Raw genomic sequence first — 17,793 nt, forward strand, 5'->3', positions numbered from 1 at the left:
TAATTTCTCTCCTGATTGCGGCATTCTGGACTTCCTGCTACCTGCCAGCTGATTTTTACCTCCAGAAAGACTGTCAAGAGACACTGCCTACCCCTCCTTAGCACTGGCTCCGCTACCCTTTGCTCCCCTCTGCTGGCCAAACCTGGAAATGATGTTTGACTTGCATGCAGCCCTTGGTGCAAGGCAGATACATAATTCTCTGGAGGTTCATTCAGATGTTACTTCTATCAATAGTTTATTTTTACTTACAGGTGGTAGTTTATAGTATGAATGTATCAAAGCTTATTTGTCCATTCACCTGTTGAAAGAAATGTGTTGTTCCAGCTTTTGGCTGTTACAGGCAAAGATGCTGTGAACACTCACGTGCAAGTTTTTGTGTGGACGTATGTTTCATTGCTCTTGGGTGCATCCCTAGCGGGGGAACTGCTGGGTCCTATGGGAACTCTGTCTTTAGTCAGTTGAGGACTCTCAGATTGTCTCCCTGCGTACTAAGCATGCAGGGAGACAATCTGAGTTCAATCCCCAGCACCTCCGTTAAACAGTAATATATGAGTAAATAAATCTAAGTAATTTTCTCATCAAGAAACAATTTTTTTAAGGTTTTACTTTAGATGAGGTCCAATTTTCTTTTCTGTATCAACCTTTTGGTGACACTTCTCAGGATGTATTAGCCCTTGTTCCCAAAGATAGTATCCTGGGTTTTTTTCCCTGAAGGCTTTACAGCTCTGCATTTTACACTGTATCTGCCAACACCGCATCGTCCTGCTGACTATAGCTATATAATAGCTACACTTAGGCAGGCAGATAATTTGTTTTAAACATTGTTTTAGCTATTGTAGTGCCTTTTTTAATGGAAATTTTAAAATACTCGATATCTACAAAGAAATCTTGACAGCACTTTGATAGGAGTCGCATCAAACGTGTTTATCAATTTGGAGAGAACTGATAGAGGATGAGATAGAAGCAAAAGGGGGTTGTGCACCTCTGAAGGGCGGGAAGCAGCTGAGATGGAGAGGAAGCAGGGCAGGATGAGACTTGAGGCATCGCACACCTTTGGAAGCACAAGCGTTTCCTGGAGGCTGAGGATACAGGTATGCCTGGCAGGTGAACTCTTTCGAGATTGGTTTCCACAAGCCTAGTGATTCTTCCAGCTGTGTGGTGTTTCACTCACACCGCTTTTTCTTCTGCCTGTTAAAAATTTATTTATGTTTTATTCAAGTATAATTGACTTATACAGTGTTTCAGGGGTACAACAAAATGATTCAGTTACACATTACATATATTCTTTTTCAGATTCTTTTCCATTATAGGTTATTATAAGATACTGAATCTAGTTCCAGGTCCTTATTTTTCATCTGTTTTGTATGTAGTAGTGTGTATCTGTTAATCCCAAATTCCAAATTTATCCCTCCCCCCTTTCCCTTTTGGTATCTCTTAAGTTTGTTTTCTGTCTGTGAGTTTGTTTCTGTTTTGTAAATAAGTTCATTTGTATAATTTTTTTAGATTATACATGTAAGTAATACATGATAGTTATCTTTCTCTGACTTACTTCACTTATGATAATCTCGAGGTCCTTCCATGTTGCTGAAAATGGCATTATTTCATTCTTTTTTACGGCTGAGTAGTATTCCATTGTATAAATACCACAACTTCTTTATCCAGTCATCTGTCAATGGACATTTAATTTGCTTCCATTTCTTGGCTGTTGTAAACAGTTCTGCTATGTGCACTTGGGTGCATGTATCTTTACAAGTCAAAGTTTTGGATGGTTGTACTTCCTAGGCCAGCAGTTTAAGTCCTGCTTGTTTATTCTAAAGTTTGTACAGTTTTACGAGTTTGAAATAAGTTTGTGTAGTTATGCAGGCTTCTCTCTAATACTCTTAAATTGGACACAGTTCCTGTGCCACTCTGTCTACTTCTTTAACTACCACATTGAACTTCCAGCCAAAGAAATGATGTGAGTGTGTGGGGCGTGGGGTGGGATGACTTAGAAAGCCCAATAAGGAGAGTCCTCACTAGGGGGTAGGTGGCACTTGTTTTCCCTCCATAAAGTTACTTTTTTACCAGCTACCTGATCCACTAGTACTTCCTCTCCTTTCCATTAACACTCAGAACTATAGAAAAGTACAAAGAATTCTGGATGTCCTTTACTGAGAATCAACTGTTTACCTGTATCACATTGACTGTATATATAGAGAAAATAGAGTTTCATTTGAGGGAGTTGTGAGCTGTTTGTAAGTAAATTATAGACATCAACACTACATAGTTCAGCATGTTTCTTGTCAAAACAAGGAAATTTTCTTACGTAAAAATCCACATTATAGAAATTATATATTGTGTGTGTGTATGTGTGTGTGTGTGTGTATATATATATATATATATATATATATATATATATATATGTGCTGATTTACAGTGTAGTCCATGTTAAAATTTTCCCCACTGTCCTGAAATGTTCTTTCTTTAATTTTTAATTTTATTTTCGGGGGTGAGGTGTTTGGATTTATTTATTTGTTTATTTATTTAAATAGAGATACTGGGGCTTGAGCCCAGGACTTTGTGCATGCTAAGCATGCGCTGTGCCACTAAGCTATACCCTCCCGCCACCCCCCAAAATACTCTTCCTCTGTCTTGGATCCAGGGTTTGAATTATGCACAGCTTTGATAAATAACATAGTCTCTCTGTAAGACAGTCTGCTGCTTTGTTTTCATGAAATTGATGGGCCAGCAGTCCATTTGTCCCATTATTAGTGATGCTAACTTTAGTCTTTGGCTACAGTGGTCTCTGTCCTTCAAGTCTCTATTATAAAGGAACTTTTTCTTCTTTGTAATTCATATCTATGGGCTAGAACTTCCAGGCCTTTTGAATATCCAGTTAATAACCTTTCATTTGCTAGTTTTAGCCATTCCCCATTATCTCAGTTGATTACACTGGTGATTGCAAAAGAATAGTCCACAGGTTTTGACTGAACGTGAAGAGGTCTGCACTAAAAAGTGGCCATAAAAGCCAGCCGAGGGGATATTAGATGTGACCGAGCCAGCTTTGTCTCCATCAGCAGAGCCATGTAACACTGACATCACGCCCCATCGGGGGGATCTAGTACATTACTTAAAGCAGTGTGGTTTTGTTTGGTTTTGTTTTTTAACAGAACTACTAGGGACTGAACCCAGGGCCTTGTGCATGCTGAGCACGCACTCTAACACTGAGCTGTACTCCCCCTCTGCCATGTGTCTTTCTAAATGAATAAAACAAGTTTCTTTAAAGATGGAAACTGGGGTCACACAGTTTGGGCCAGAGTGGCCAGGCAGTGCACACAATGTGAGCTTCAAAATTGAGGTAGATTCAAAAGTTCAGACTTAGGGCCTCAAGGACCTTGAACTATGGGGCCCCTTTAGAGCCCCCATCATGACCCTTGAAGACAATTTCTGAATCTTTTTCCTCTTCATTAAATGGCAGGAATTACTCCTCATGCCTGGAGGTTACAGGGTCACCGGTCACTGAAGCCCCAGTTCCCACCCCAGCATGTTGAAGGGAAACAGATACCCCCCCTTTAGACTCAGTTTGGCAGCTGTGTGGTCCTCGCACCCCAAGCCTGGCCTCCTGCCTTCCAGGCTCAAGCCCAAGAACTTGTTTCTAAGGGAAGAGTCGACAGCATCCTCTCCCCTGGCATTCCCAAGGCCAAAGGGTTCTGGTGCCAAAAGAAATGAGTCAGAGCACTGCAAACCCCTGTAAACTTGGAGCCGGCTGGGCCCACCAGGGCTCGGGGGAGGGCCAGGGAGTGGGAAGGTGGGAAATGGTCCTCAGGGGAACGGGGTGGGGTGGGCAGGGCTCTGTGAGTTCCAGATTGGACAGCCAGGACTTGGGCCTGACCTGGGGATGGTCCGGGCTGGGATGAGTGGGCTGAAGCTGAGGTCGGGTGGGGGCGAGTCCTGTTGGGTTGGGCAGGGCCCACCCAGCAGCTCTGCTCTGTCTGTGCAGTGCTTGGCCACTGTGTGAGGCCCGGCCCAGGTGTTCAGCGGTCAGTTGAGAGTCCCTGGAGATGGTTACACCATCTCAGGGGAAGAATCTCCCACCAAGGGTGGAAGCTCCTGGGGACCTGAAGAACCCTGGGGCGCTCCTGGTCCAGACACGGCTATTTGAAGCCTTATTTGGTGTGTGAGCCTGTCCTGCACCGAGGTGGCTGGGTGGTTTATCATTGTCATTATCATCACATTTCCTTGTGAGCGTCATCCATTGCGCTAAACGTCCCATTTTGGCAGGAAAACTAGCCAGTTACTCAAGTCCTCCTCCTGCTCAGTGTTACGGCTCCACTGAAGAATACTTAGAGAATTTCTATGTGCAAGTAATGCCTCAGTCTGTTCCAAGCCATCTTTTAGAGCATAAATTTAAACCTAATGTGAATGATTTTTCTTCTTAATAAATAGTATATATGAAATAACCACTTTGGCTTAAAATTAGCAACAACAATTTCAGTAATGAAAACAGTGGCAAACATTTATTTGGTGTTTATGTCAAATTTTGTGTAAAACATTTTTCACAGCTGGGATGGAATTCTGTGAGCCATGATAATTGTGTTCCCTTAAAAAGGTGAACTTAACCAAATAATCAAGATGTATTTTTGTTAAAGATTTAATCATCATATAGCTAATCAAAAATTGTCCTGTAGCATTAGTCTTCTATTTGAATCTGAATATTTGACGTTATTTTTCTCTTTCTTTCAATTCTTTAATTTGAAATGCTGCTAAAATATACTACAGCTGGTAAGTGGCACGTGTTCCTTGTCTTGGATGGCTTTGAAGGTCTTCTCAAATCGTGTTTCCCTTTCTTCAAATTTTATTTTTGCATTCTTTGAGGAAGTGCAATGAATAAGGATATTTGCACTCTTCACGTATAGTATCATAGATAAAAAAACAAAAAATCAATTCAAAAGAAATAAGGCAGATGGTAAATGAAATTCAAAAGTATCTTTTTAAAAGACGTAAATGAACTTACTTACAAAGCAGAAACAGACCCACAGACATAGAAAACAAACTTCGGCTACCGGAGGGGGAACGGGTGGGAAGGGATAAAATGGAAGTTTGAGGTTTACAGATACTATTACACACACAATAGATAAACAGTTTTCTACTGATAGCACAGGGAACTATAATCATATCTTATAGTAACTAAAGAAAATGAAAAGGAGCTTATGTATGTATATGGATGACTGAAACATGACTGACGCTGTACACCAGAAATTGACTCAACATTGTAAATTGACCATACTTCAATAAAAAAACTATATATATATATATATATATAGTTCTGTGATTCAACTATTTAAAAATATTTGCAAAACTGGAATATCTGGATGTGTGTCATTTATAACTAAGTATATGTTATACTGAATTTAGGAAGCTTATTAAGCTTATTGGTTTTTATTGCAAATTTGAGTCATCAACAGGAAGGAAATACTAATCCATACAGCACAGAAAAGTTAATTATGAACTTAAAATAAATATAGAAACAATATTTTAACCTTGATGGTCCCTAGATATAAGGCAATGCAGTAGGGAATCTGATACATCAGTTCTTTTCATCCTTAGTTGAAAAGCTAAAAATGTTTTACCTTTTAAAATTATTAAATGAAGTTCAATACATCTTTATTGAATGACCCTTCTGAAATACACTGTACTATGATCTAAAAAATGAATGAGTTTTTAGTTTTAAGGATCTTTAACCATAGTATGGAAAATAAAAAAACCCGCAAACATAAAACTCAACACTTTATGTCAAACTTTGTTTTATTCTTTCACCCGTGAAGCTTGTGACTGTTCCTGTCGAAGTGATAACCGTGACCCTGAGACCCTGAGGCTGGTCGGTGTGCTTCCCTCCCAGCACCATCGGAGAGAAATGTTCTGCACGTGCCCCTCATGTCTGGGGCCACAGCGTTACCCCAGGCTGTGAGGTGAGCGAATTGCTTTATTTCATCTGATAATGTCTTTTGCGGATTTCTATTTTGGTAGGACTCTGTAGTCAGCTATTTCAAAAGCCAATATTTTACAAAATAATATAGAACCGTCAGTGTAGAGCGATTGCAGGTGTTGGTCAGTATCTTACATTGTACTTGCAGGAAAGATGGTAAAGTGTGGGCACACCTATGCAGCTTCATCCATGACTCTTACCAAAAAAAAAAAAAAAAGGAAAAAGAACAAACAATTCTATAATAAAATCAGAAACATCTGTAACTTCATGCCTATACACAAGGAAATATATCTACAAAGTACAAGGAAATTAGGAACTAAGCAAAGGAATTTGCCAAAAGTATATAGGAATTTCCCCCAAATTATACCTAGGTTTCAGGTTTCAGGAAGCAGTAGAGTGGATTCTGAAGAGTCATATAAACAACCTTTAACTTACAAAAAAGTCCCCATCTTTCCCCCCATGAGTGGACCATAGAAAGCAGCATGGCCAGACTCACATATGGAGAAATCTGTGCAGCGTCAGGGTAGAAGGTTACTTACAAGGCTGCTGCAGAAGTGTGGGCAAGAGAGGACAGTTTGGGTCCAGTCATGATCATTCACCAGCACTTAGCACTGAGGGGCAGGCTAAGGTAGTGAACTCTCATTCTGGTATGGCCTGCTGAGCTCATCTATTTAGGGAGTAAGAAAGAGAAAGCTTAAGGAGGACTGCCAGCTTTTGCTTTATGATAGAGTAGGTGATGGTGTCATTCACTGTCAGAGGGATTACAGGTGGAGATGCAAGTTCAAAAAGGAAAGGTAATGAATTCAGGGTTTTTGTCAGCTTTTTGTGAGACATGAATTCTGTTCAAGTCACTTACTTCAAGTGATGAATTTGGGTCACTGATTGCAGTTGTATGATGACCCCTTGGGCTCCTTTGCAGTCTACCCCCCCACCCCAAAACAGTGTCAAGAAACTACTCTTTTTCATTCGATCATATAGTTTTGCCATTTCTGCAGATTCACAAATGCAGCTGCCATTTCTAGAGTCCGTATTCACATGTCCTCCCCGTGCATGGCTTCTTACTTCTACAATGTCTTGATCTAATCTTCTAAGGACTGGTGTACTATCATTTTCTTCCATGGTTCATGCTTTTTATGAATACAGCCATCCTCCATATTGCTATTCGGAGGGTTTTTTATTTGTTTGGGGGGATTATTTTCAGTCTGGCTTCCTCTATTTAGTATAATCCATTTGTAATTCACACATACTGTTGCATGTATCAGGAGTTTGTTCCTTTTAAGTGTTTAATAATTTTCCATTGTATGATATGCTATGACTTGCTTATTCGTTTACCATTTGATGGACATTTGGGTCACACCCAGTTTGGACTTACGAAGAATTTTGCTGTGACCATTAGTGTGTAGGTAAGTTAAAAGCATATGTGTAGACATGTTTTCATTTCTCTTCACAAGAACGCTCCGCATCCTTGCCAATGCTCAGGGCTCTAAGTGTTTGTAATTTTAAGTATTTAATTGGGTGTGTATTCATAAATTTGCATTTCTTTAATGTCCAGTGACATTGGGAACAATTTTATTTATTTGTCATTTGGATATCTTTTTGGATGAAGTGTCTGTTCAAATCCTATGCCCATTTTTATTTTGGGCTGTTTATTTTCTTAGTAATAAGTTGTAAGAATTCTTTACACATTCTGGACACTAGTTCTTTAGTACATCTAGTTCTCCAATTGTTTCCTGCCAGTGCCTGGCTTACTTTTTACTTCCCCTACAATATCTTTACCTAATTTTTATAAAGACTAGTTTATTATCTTTTTCCTCCAGGGTTCATGCTTTTTATGTTCTAAGAACTGTATGTTTACGTAAGTTAAGGTCTAAAGATACCTCCCCTGTGTTTTCTTCAAGAACTTTCATGGTTTTATGCCTAAACTTTAGGTCCATGTTTAATTTTCAATATTAATTTCTATATATGGTACGAAGTAATGGTCAAAATTCACTTTTTCTGGATGTCCAACTTATCCAACACCAAGTGTTGAAAAGGTTGTCTTTTCCCCTCCATTGAAATACGTCGATCCCCTTGCACTTTAGCCCAGCTGAATGAACGCTTCTCCACACATTCCTTTCTGGGGTCCGAATGTGTGTGTAAGGAGACCTTCACCTACCCTGTTTGGAACACAGAGTTTCTGGGTTTGAGAGAGAGCCCTACCTATATATCTAAGGGGTGGCACTTACTTACACTTGCTTTTAAAGGGCAAACATCCTATAACTTGAAACTGGCTCTAGGAAACATGCTGAGAAGTCAGGGTAAGTGTTTCAAGATTTACCCTTGTGGGGAGGGAGGCCAAGATGGTAGAGCAGAAGGACACTGGTAACTCACCCTCTCTCACAAATATACGGAAACTCACATCCACGGACCCACTCAGTCAACCAGAGCACCTGCAGAACTCCGCCAGAACATCACCCTCTTCAAAAGACAAAGATGCTAAAAACCTGGTAGGAGAAAAGGTGGTGTCCCAGATGGTTCAGTGTGGCTTCCTCGTGAACATTTGTTGTGACAGATTCGGGCTTTGGAATGGTCACGATCTCATTCTGAGGAACGCTCCTGGAAGGTATGGGCAGACCGTCTTCATCTGCCATCCTTAGGGAACATCCCAGCAGAGCGGGTGTCCAAGGGCCTCTAGGGGTGATGACTATTCTTGGTGGACTTCGGTCCATCCTCAGGCCACATTTTGTGAGAGTACGCTAATCTGGCCACCCGACGAGTCTGAATGGGGTCAATCTTTGCTAGAAATGCAGGTCCTTGGAGAGATGGGGGAGAGGGAGCATGTCTCAGTGGAAACTTCCTCACCGTGATAGGGATGGGAATGTGGTTCTGTGTCATCATCCTTGCGTGCTTTCCCCCCTGCCCCTCCCACTGAGATGCTGGGCCAGTCCTGCGAGCTTCGAGTTTTCTCCGATACTTGGCCACCGCTCTTCCAACTCCCGTTGCCCTTGGTTCACTTTGGACTTGGCACCCTCGAGAACCAAAGCCTCCCTCTGGAGCTGAGCAGCTGGACACCCGCTCCAGGGAGATCACCGCTCTGTCCCCTCGGGAGACCCTCCTCCTGCCCGTGGCTGTGGAAGCGGCTGGGAAAGTGGACCTGAACCCGCATGCGTTTTCAGACCACCCGAGCTGCTTCGCCTAGACATCTTCCTGACTGGCAGCGCTCAGGACCCTGACCCTGGGTTTCTTGTTGGCACTGACAACAGACTTTGTTTTCCTGGAACTAAAGACCGGTTTCATGAGGTGGAACCACCTACCCATTTGGCTTCTAGACCGCAAAACTTCCTCTGAGATGTTCAAGAGGCAGGACTGTCGGGGAACTCTATGGACCACCCCAAAATGTGGTGTAGAGCCTGAGGGCGATCGCCCCAGCTGAAAAACCATCGAGGCCCAGAAGACACCACCCCCGCCCTGAAGAAATTTTGACCTTGACCCTTAGCTGTCTGCAAGAAAATTTAGATCAGGGTGAGGTTAGGTGATGGAGATCTCCCTCGGCACGGTTCCCATGCACATGAGTTTCAATGACTGTCTTCCTGAAAGGCCCCCCCCACCACCACCACATTGTCCCATCATCAATTTGTTTCCACAAGGGATGAACTGTCATTTTATGAAGGAAAAAGTTGGTCGCTGCCTGTCCTGTCTGCCATCACTCCATAAAGGACCGACAAAGTGTGCATCATGACCAGTGACCAATCCTGTTTTGGAGCCCATGGGTGATGGATGGGTGTGTATCCGTTTTCCGGGTCACATGTGATGTGGCATGTCATGGTGTGGCCACCTGGCCCCCCCACCCCACTTTCCCCATGGAAAATCAAGAGAGAGTATTGCCTGAGACAGACAACAGTGCAGCCATGAAACCCAAAAGGATGATCCTGGAAGTCAACTTGGAGGTGGCTAGGAGACAGCTGAGCATGCACAAGACCACACTGCCACCGTGTGGGAGGCTGCAGATGTGTCGCCACGTTGTCTACAACTCCCTCACCTATTGCCCTCACCTACATCCAGTCTTTATCTCACTGCACTCTTTTTTTTTTTTTTAAAGACAGTCTTTTCTCTCTCTCTCTCCCCGCTTCCCCCATTCCCACCGTCACATGGCATCATCGTTTTCCATGAGAAGTCATGAAGTTGGAATGAATATTAGACTGATGTTCACGTGCCACCGATCCCCCCTTCCCCAGGGACAGCTAGTTGTGGTGGTTGTTTTGGGGGCATTGAGGAGGCGTGCAGTGGGGGTTGGGTGATGTCTGCCTTCCTGTCTGCCTCAGTAGGAAGGGTTTTTAGAGGACGGAGGGTTGACACAGGTCTACCGTCCCCTCTGGGCCACAGCTGTGTTTGAGCTTTGTATACAATCAGGATGGAGCACTCCCCACCCCCCCACCTCAGCCCCCTCCTCCCCTCCTCCCCCACCCCGCCTCAGCCCAGTCGGTCCAGAGCCCAGCAGTGGTTGGGTGTGGTGGGTGTTGGTGGCACTGTGGCACGTGGGGGATTTGGGCTTCAGGGCACTTCAGAAACAGCGGGTGCCTGAGAAGGACACTCTCCCTCTCCCTCTCCCTCTTCTTCTTCTTCTGGACCTGAAAGGGGAGGGGGGAACACTTCCTCTCAAAGCTGGAGTCCTGAGCCCGTCACTGCGTGGGGCTTCTGGCTCGGCCTTCTCCTGTGCGGCGGGCACACTGCATGTGTTCTTCGTAAACTGTGTTTCTCTCTTAAGTTGTCTCTTTGGAACGGGGACGGAGGGGAGAGGGAGGCGGCGTGTTTCTCAGGCAAGAAATCAGAAGGCTTGCCAAGGGACCATCGTCTCTCCTCTCCCACCCCTGGTGAAAGCAGACAGACAGACCGGCATCGCCCCCTACCCCACCCTTCCGCCCAAATGAGTCGCGTCCATCCTTGGGGGATCACACAGAACCTCGGGGGCTCTTCTAGGTCTTGCCAGCCACCCCCCAGCCTGCCCGCTGTCCCAAGATTAAGCCGCGTTTTCCCTAGTGTCAGTGCTGTGATGGGCGGTGGCGGATGACAGGAAAAGCTTTTCCGTGATAAAACTCCCCCTGCCTTTCCTTGGTGATGACACCGTGGGACACTTGCTGGCCTCTGCCATGTGTATCCACTTCGAGAAGGAGACGAAACGCCTTTGGGGTCTTTCACACTGCCGCAGAGGACCCTCTCTGGCAGGCAGACCTGGGAACTCCCTCGTTCCAAATCAAGGAGAGACCGCTTGGGTCTGTCTTTTCAGATGCTGCTCACATGGCACATCATCCCCTGGAGAGCGGTCACGGTCACCAGTTCGGCGCTGTGAAGTACACTCACACCCTCCTCGAGTTGGACTTTGTTTTTTGTTATTATTTATTTTTATGGGGGTGGGGGGCAAATAGGTTTATTTATTTATTTGCCTACGTACTTATTTTTAGAGGTGGTTCTGGGGATGGTTCCCGGGACCCTGTGCCTGCTAAGCAGATGCTTTACCACTTGAGCCCCCTGGAGTTGGGCCTTGAAAGCATTCCACCCCCCACCCCCAGACTAGGATGCTCCAAAATGGGTGATCTTCTGTCCCATCAAGATCACCACTTGTTTTCTAGGATGTCTTTCTCAGGTCTTGGAGGACTGACTTCAACTTAGAGCCAAGTTGGGCACCAAAATGAAGGAGCTTCTCAACTGGCCTAGGAAGTCTGTCCTCAGGATTTAGAAGGCATTCTTTCCCAGGGACCTATCTGCATTTACCCATTTACATTAAACCATGCCTATCTTTTGTTAAAGTAGATTTCCTGATGATAATTTAGTCATCTGTATTTTCAGATGAACTTGCTATTATTGTACTATAAATTTTGAATGACCTCCTTTTTATTAGTCTGAATTAGTAAAGTATAGTATATTTCAGTTCTCAAAAATCTGGTGTTCCAGAGAGATCATAGTGTAGATATTAATTGGAATTCTGCTTAAGTGCCTGGTATGAGTCAAGAAGTATATTTGGCCTTTTCTTGTATTCACTGCTGAAGACCCAAATCTAGTTGGTTCTTTTTTTTGAAGACATAACTCTAGTAATTAAGCCCCACAGATGCTTTTGAAAAACAGTTCACTCTACCAGTGTAAAGGAAAAAAAGCCACATATTCTGAGTTTCTGAAAATAAGGTATCTTTCTGAGAAGCAGTAGAAATAGCCTCAGAAAATAAAAAGGATCTGGAATGTTAACCTACAAATTCACATAATAAAATTTTAGAAAAAGTTACTGATAAAACGCTGAGAAGCAAACGAAATAAGAAATTTCTCCTTGTAATTATAGAGCATACTTTGGCAAATGACAGCTCCTGGGCAAATATGACCTGCCAGGTGTTTTTGTAGGACCTCTGGCTCTGACTACTTTTGCTCTACAATGGTAGGGTCAAGTTGTGGCAACAGGGACTGAATGGATCACAAAACTAAAGTGCAGTTGACCTTAAACAACATGGGTTTTAACTGGACAGGTCCATTTGTTTGCAGACTTTTTTTTAAACTGAGTTATAGTCAGTTTACAATGTTGTGTCAGTTTCTGGTGGACAGTACAATGCTTCAGTCATACATGAACATACATATATCATATTCTTTCACTGTAAGCTATTACAAGATATTGAATATATTTCCCTGTGCTATATAGTATAAACTTATTTATCTATTTTGTATATATCAGTCAGTATATGCAAATCTCAAACTCCCAGTTTATCCCTTCCCACCCGCCTCCCCACTGGTAACCACAAGTCTGTGTTCTATGAGTGATATGGCATTTTTCTTTCTCTTTCTGGCTTACTTCACCTAGAATGACATTCTCCAGGGCCATCCATGTTGCTGCAAATGGCATTATTTTATCATTCTTTATGGCTGAGTAGTATTCCATTATATAAATATACCACAACTTCTTTATGCAGTCATCTGTCGATGGACATTTAGGCTGTTTCCATGTCTTGGCTATTGTAAATAGTGCTGTTATGAACACTGGGGGGCAGGTGTCTTTTTGAATCAGGATTCCCTCTGGATATATGCCCAGGAGTAGGATTGCTGGGTCATATGGTAAGTCTATTTTTAGTCTTTTGAGGAATCCCCATACTGTTTTCCACAGTGGCCTATGCAGACTTTTGGTGATAAATGCAGTACTACATGATGTGTGGTTGGCTGACTCTGCAAATGGAGAGTCCTGAATAGAGAGGAACAACTACAGAGTTATATGTGGATTTTCCACTGTGAAGGGGGTCACTGCCCCTAACCTCCACGCTGTTCAAGAGTCAACTGTATTATCTATGTAGCTTTTTATAGACATTTGCTGACCCCTGCCATAGAGCATAATGGAAAACAAATTTCTCACCATTATATAATGCTACCACTAGCACAACAGCAGCAAAGTCATTTAAAACTGCTTGATTCTAATGTGACATATTCTTTTATTTACCAGTTTTTGATCTTCCAAAGTTAGCATATTATATGACATTGAAGCAGAAAAATTAAGATATACACAATGTACTCTAAAATAAAGTTAGAGAAAGTGCCATTATAATATTTTTTGCTGATGTGTGTTTCTTTATTCTAAATACTATAAAGGAGAATGCAGTATATGTAGTCAATACCTCAAGGGAAAGGAAAAAATAAATTCTAGCTTTAAGACGACCACTGGCAAAATTCTTTGTGCATTCTGGAATCAAATACATAAAACTTAGATGCTCCTAAATGCTTCTCATTCTGTTCCGTTAAAATAAAAAATAAAATAAAAAACAATAAATTCGTTTTCCTGTATTTTTATTCCTTTATCTAATTTCTATGTTTATACTTTTCTTCATGTAATTGTTATAATTTTATTCCTTATCACGCTCATAACTTCCTCTGAAACAGTTACGGGATGCTGTTCTTCTTACTATGCAGAAGTGACAGTCTTGCTTTCCTTGTTTGTTCCTGGCCTCACTTCCAGTTTTCCCTTCTTGTATTTAGACTTACTGCTTCTTAGACTTTCTGTCCATTCTCTTCTCCCGATCTCCAATCCCATTCCACCGCCACATGTTTTTATTTTCTTGCGGATTTCCTTCTCCGTGACTCAGTCCAGTTTTTCTTCTCTTCCGTTAACTTTGAACTTCACTAGCACCTGCTCATCTAATCTCTAGTTTCCGCCCTCAGATCCAGGATCCTATCTAAATGCAAATTCTTCTCCCATACACAAACACACCTGCCAACTTCTCAGCATCACTTTACACAATCAGCATACCTCTTTACCATCCCTGCTCCAATTAAGCCACCGTAACTTCTGTGAGCATATGGTCCTACACTGTGCTCTATTCCCCATGTCCGGGAAGACGTATTCTGCCAAGGACATACGATTGGACCTGGAAAGGCTCACACATCAGCACTTCTACTCCACTTCTTTTTCATGTGAAATTACAATGTGTTAGAAGATGTATTTTAAAATATTATTTTGCTTGTTATCAGATTGAACCTGTTCTAGAGCAGACAAACCTCTGCAAAGAAATCAGATAAGTACTTGAGGCTAAAAGACAAAGCGAGAAAGAGAAGAAAAATATGCATATATGTAATACACAGACAAACACAGACACGTACAAATGTGCTTATCAACATAAATATTCATATTCCATTTTATTACAGACTATGGCACAGTCATCCTTTTCTAATTACCTAAATCTTACCATTTATCATTATGTTCATCTACCTGGACCTCACAGAAATTCAACTAAAAATTTGGTTTGTTTGTACTTCAAATTGAATCAATATTATCATTTTATACTTTCCAAGTTTCTTTCACAAAAAATGTTTCTTTTAATAATTTACAGTTGTTGGTTATAAGTAGTTTAAAACTTCCAGTATTTGTGGCTCATTTGGAGTTGCTGAAAGAATAGACTTTTAAGTCAGAAACAGATTTCACTTGCAAGATCTTAACTACTTCACTATATTCATCAGAGTAAAAGGTAAACAATAAATTGGAAGAAAATATTTACAAAGGCTGTATCTAGTAAGGGTTAATATCCAGAATATGTGAAGAACCCCTACAACTCAACAATAAAAAAGACAATTTTTAAATTAACAAAGGATTTTAATATATATTTCTCCAGAAATGATATACAAATGTCCAGGAAGCACATGAGATGTTCTAAATATCACTTAATCATTAGGAAAGTAAAAACTGAAACCACAGTGGTATATCACCTCATACCTTTTAAGATGGCTACTACCAAAACCGAAACAAAACCAAAAAACTACAATTGACAAAATGCAGAGAAATTAGAACACTTGAGCATTGTTGGCAGGAATGCAAAATGACTGTTATGGAAAACAGTATGGAGATTTCTTAAAAAATTAAAATTACCATATAATCTAGCAATTTCACTTCAGAGTATATAATGAAAAGAATTGAAAGCAGGGCCTCAGATATTTGATTACCAATGTTCATAGCAACACTATTCTTAGTGTCCACCAATGAATGAATAGATAAGCAAAATGTGGTATATACATAGAATTATCACTCAGCCTTGAAAAAGATTGAAATTCTGACACATGCTACTCCATGGATGAACTTTGAAGACATTAAGCTAAGTGAAAAAAGCTGATCACAAGAAATACTGTATGGTTTTCCTAAAATTTATGTGTCTAGACTAGTCAAATTTATTAAAAATGTATATTAGCAGAAAGTAGGATAAATGTACAAAAGCAGAGGTAGCCAGGGGTTGGGGAGAGAAGGAATTGGGAAGTTGCTGTTTAATGTGTTTAGACTTTCAGTTTTGCAAGATGAAAAGTTCTGGAGATTGGTTGCACAACTGTGTGTATGTACTTAAGACTACTGAACTGTACACAAAATTTTTATGATGATCAATTTTATGTCATGAGTATTTTACTACAGGTTTTAAGTTTATGGATGCTAAGAGTCTCTCATTTTGTTATATATTTCACATTCCCCTTCCGTATAACCCCTTCCTTAACATACCAACCCTCATTCTTTTATAACAAATAGTAATTTTCATGAAAGGGAGCAGAGTGAGTTTTGACAGTTGCCTGTGGTGAGCTTACCCAGTGATCCTGAGGACCCTTGCCTTGATAAAGTACGAAGCAAGGTCTAATCCTGATTGCTCCAAAGCACAAATGTCATCCCTGAATAGCAGACTATGGAAATCCTTCAAGAGTATAAATGGGGAAGATGCAGGACCTAGTTCTGACTATGTCCACCACAAAGAAAAACTGTGAAACAGCCAAAATCTAATCCAGAATACAGGCCTACCTCCGATGGGGTATGACTACCCCCCAAAGAAAAGATTCTTAGCAACAAAGATAAAATGAATAAATTCCATGTCCACAGTAAGTCCACAGCACTGAGGACCCATACAAACCCCCGGATTTGCCTGAGTAGGCTCCCCCTCCCCCATGTCCTTTTAATTCCTCCAGCAACATTGCCTCATCATCTTAACTGAGCGAGTAGCACTAAGTCCAAGGTTAACTGGCTACTGACAGGGTCAGGGCTAGACCTCCGGTCTCCTGACGTGGGAAGAGTAAATTACATCACCCCGGAGGGTCTTACGTGTCTTCAAACTGTTACCCCATAGAAGGGGTATGCAGTCAACTCTCTACCACTGGAAACTACACAAGGGAACGTACCATAGCTAACCTCAGAGGAGACACTGGGCAGAATAGAAAGCAAATACCTTGAATAAGAAAACCAAATAGAATCGACATTCACTTCGAGGAGTCAGTGTCTGCTCCTGAGACCTCCAGCAGCTGCTGCAGCGAAAATGCTGGAAACTAGAACCAGACGAAGAGAACCTTCAGGGAGTCACCAGAAACTTCGAATAGGGATGGACGAGGGGTAGGCAAGAAACACAAGTGTGTGAGACAATCTGTAGCTTTTATGCCTAACATTCCTACTCTGAAGTAGTTAATTATCCCAGCCCTGGGGGCACAGCTTGATGCTGGCAGTTTTGTTTTTATTGGGGGGGGGGTGTTTTTATTTTGATTTTTATGCAGATCAAAACCAGAGTTGAATAATAATGTTGAAATCAAGACACTTGGGATGGTATCTTGAACGCATCTTGAGGCTTTAAAACATGTACCTTATCCTGAGCTGCCTCTGACCTACTTAATTAATGAGAGAGCCAGCCTATGAGTAAGGCATTGTAACAAATGGAGAGTTTTGTTAAACACACTGTTCAGACATGATCAAGGAAACCCTAACCAAGGGACACCAAACATGAAAAATCCCAGGGACTTGTCCTCACTGCAACAGACGCTTTGTCTTCCCTATCTGCAAAGTTTCCGCTAAAACCCACTATCTGTTAACTGCCTTCTTCATCTACATGTTACTCTATGCAGGATTACTTCTTACCAGGAAATTTTTACATCAAATGAAGCATAGTGGCTCACGCTCATAGAATTCTCTGGTCTTACCATGGTCGCTATTACCCCAAATCATATGGCCTGATACAGAGTAGAACTTTGAAAAATACAGGAAACACCTTGTGAGGCTGGAGTAATACCTCCCGGGGTGAGGTTATCCTCTGGATCAGTCATCAGTATATGACCTTATTTCTTCTACCACCAGAATTCATGGGTCCGAGAACCAAGAGTGGCTCCTTTCACTGCTACTACTAAGACTGGCTTAAAGTCTGGGTGGAAGTTTACAAAACCACTTCCCACAAATGCCACAGGACCAGTCACCCACATAGCACTGGAAAAACATAAAAATTCTCATTTCCATTGTATCTTTATTGCTTAATATTCTAAGCAGACTTCTGCTTCCCTATCAAATGTGTCACTTGCTTTCACTCAATATGAAATTTTCTGACTTC

At 41.7% G+C, this 17,793-nt stretch overlaps 1 protein-coding gene across 1 annotated transcript in view; it reads left to right on the forward strand.

Moving 5' to 3' along the window:
• The window catches only part of LOC102525084 (arylamine N-acetyltransferase 1), a 133,024-nt gene that overhangs the window by 59,872 nt on the left and 55,359 nt on the right, over window positions 1-17,793 (forward strand). Inside the window, exon 7 of the transcript XR_012064344.1 lies at window positions 5,805-5,948. The gene's annotated coding sequence lies outside the window, so the exon portion shown is untranslated. The remainder of the gene's footprint in view (window positions 1-5,804; window positions 5,949-17,793) is intronic.

Source organism: Vicugna pacos, chromosome 26 (assembly GCF_048564905.1).
Source record: "Vicugna pacos chromosome 26, VicPac4, whole genome shotgun sequence".
Classification (NCBI taxonomy): Eukaryota; Metazoa; Chordata; class Mammalia; order Artiodactyla; family Camelidae; genus Vicugna; species Vicugna pacos.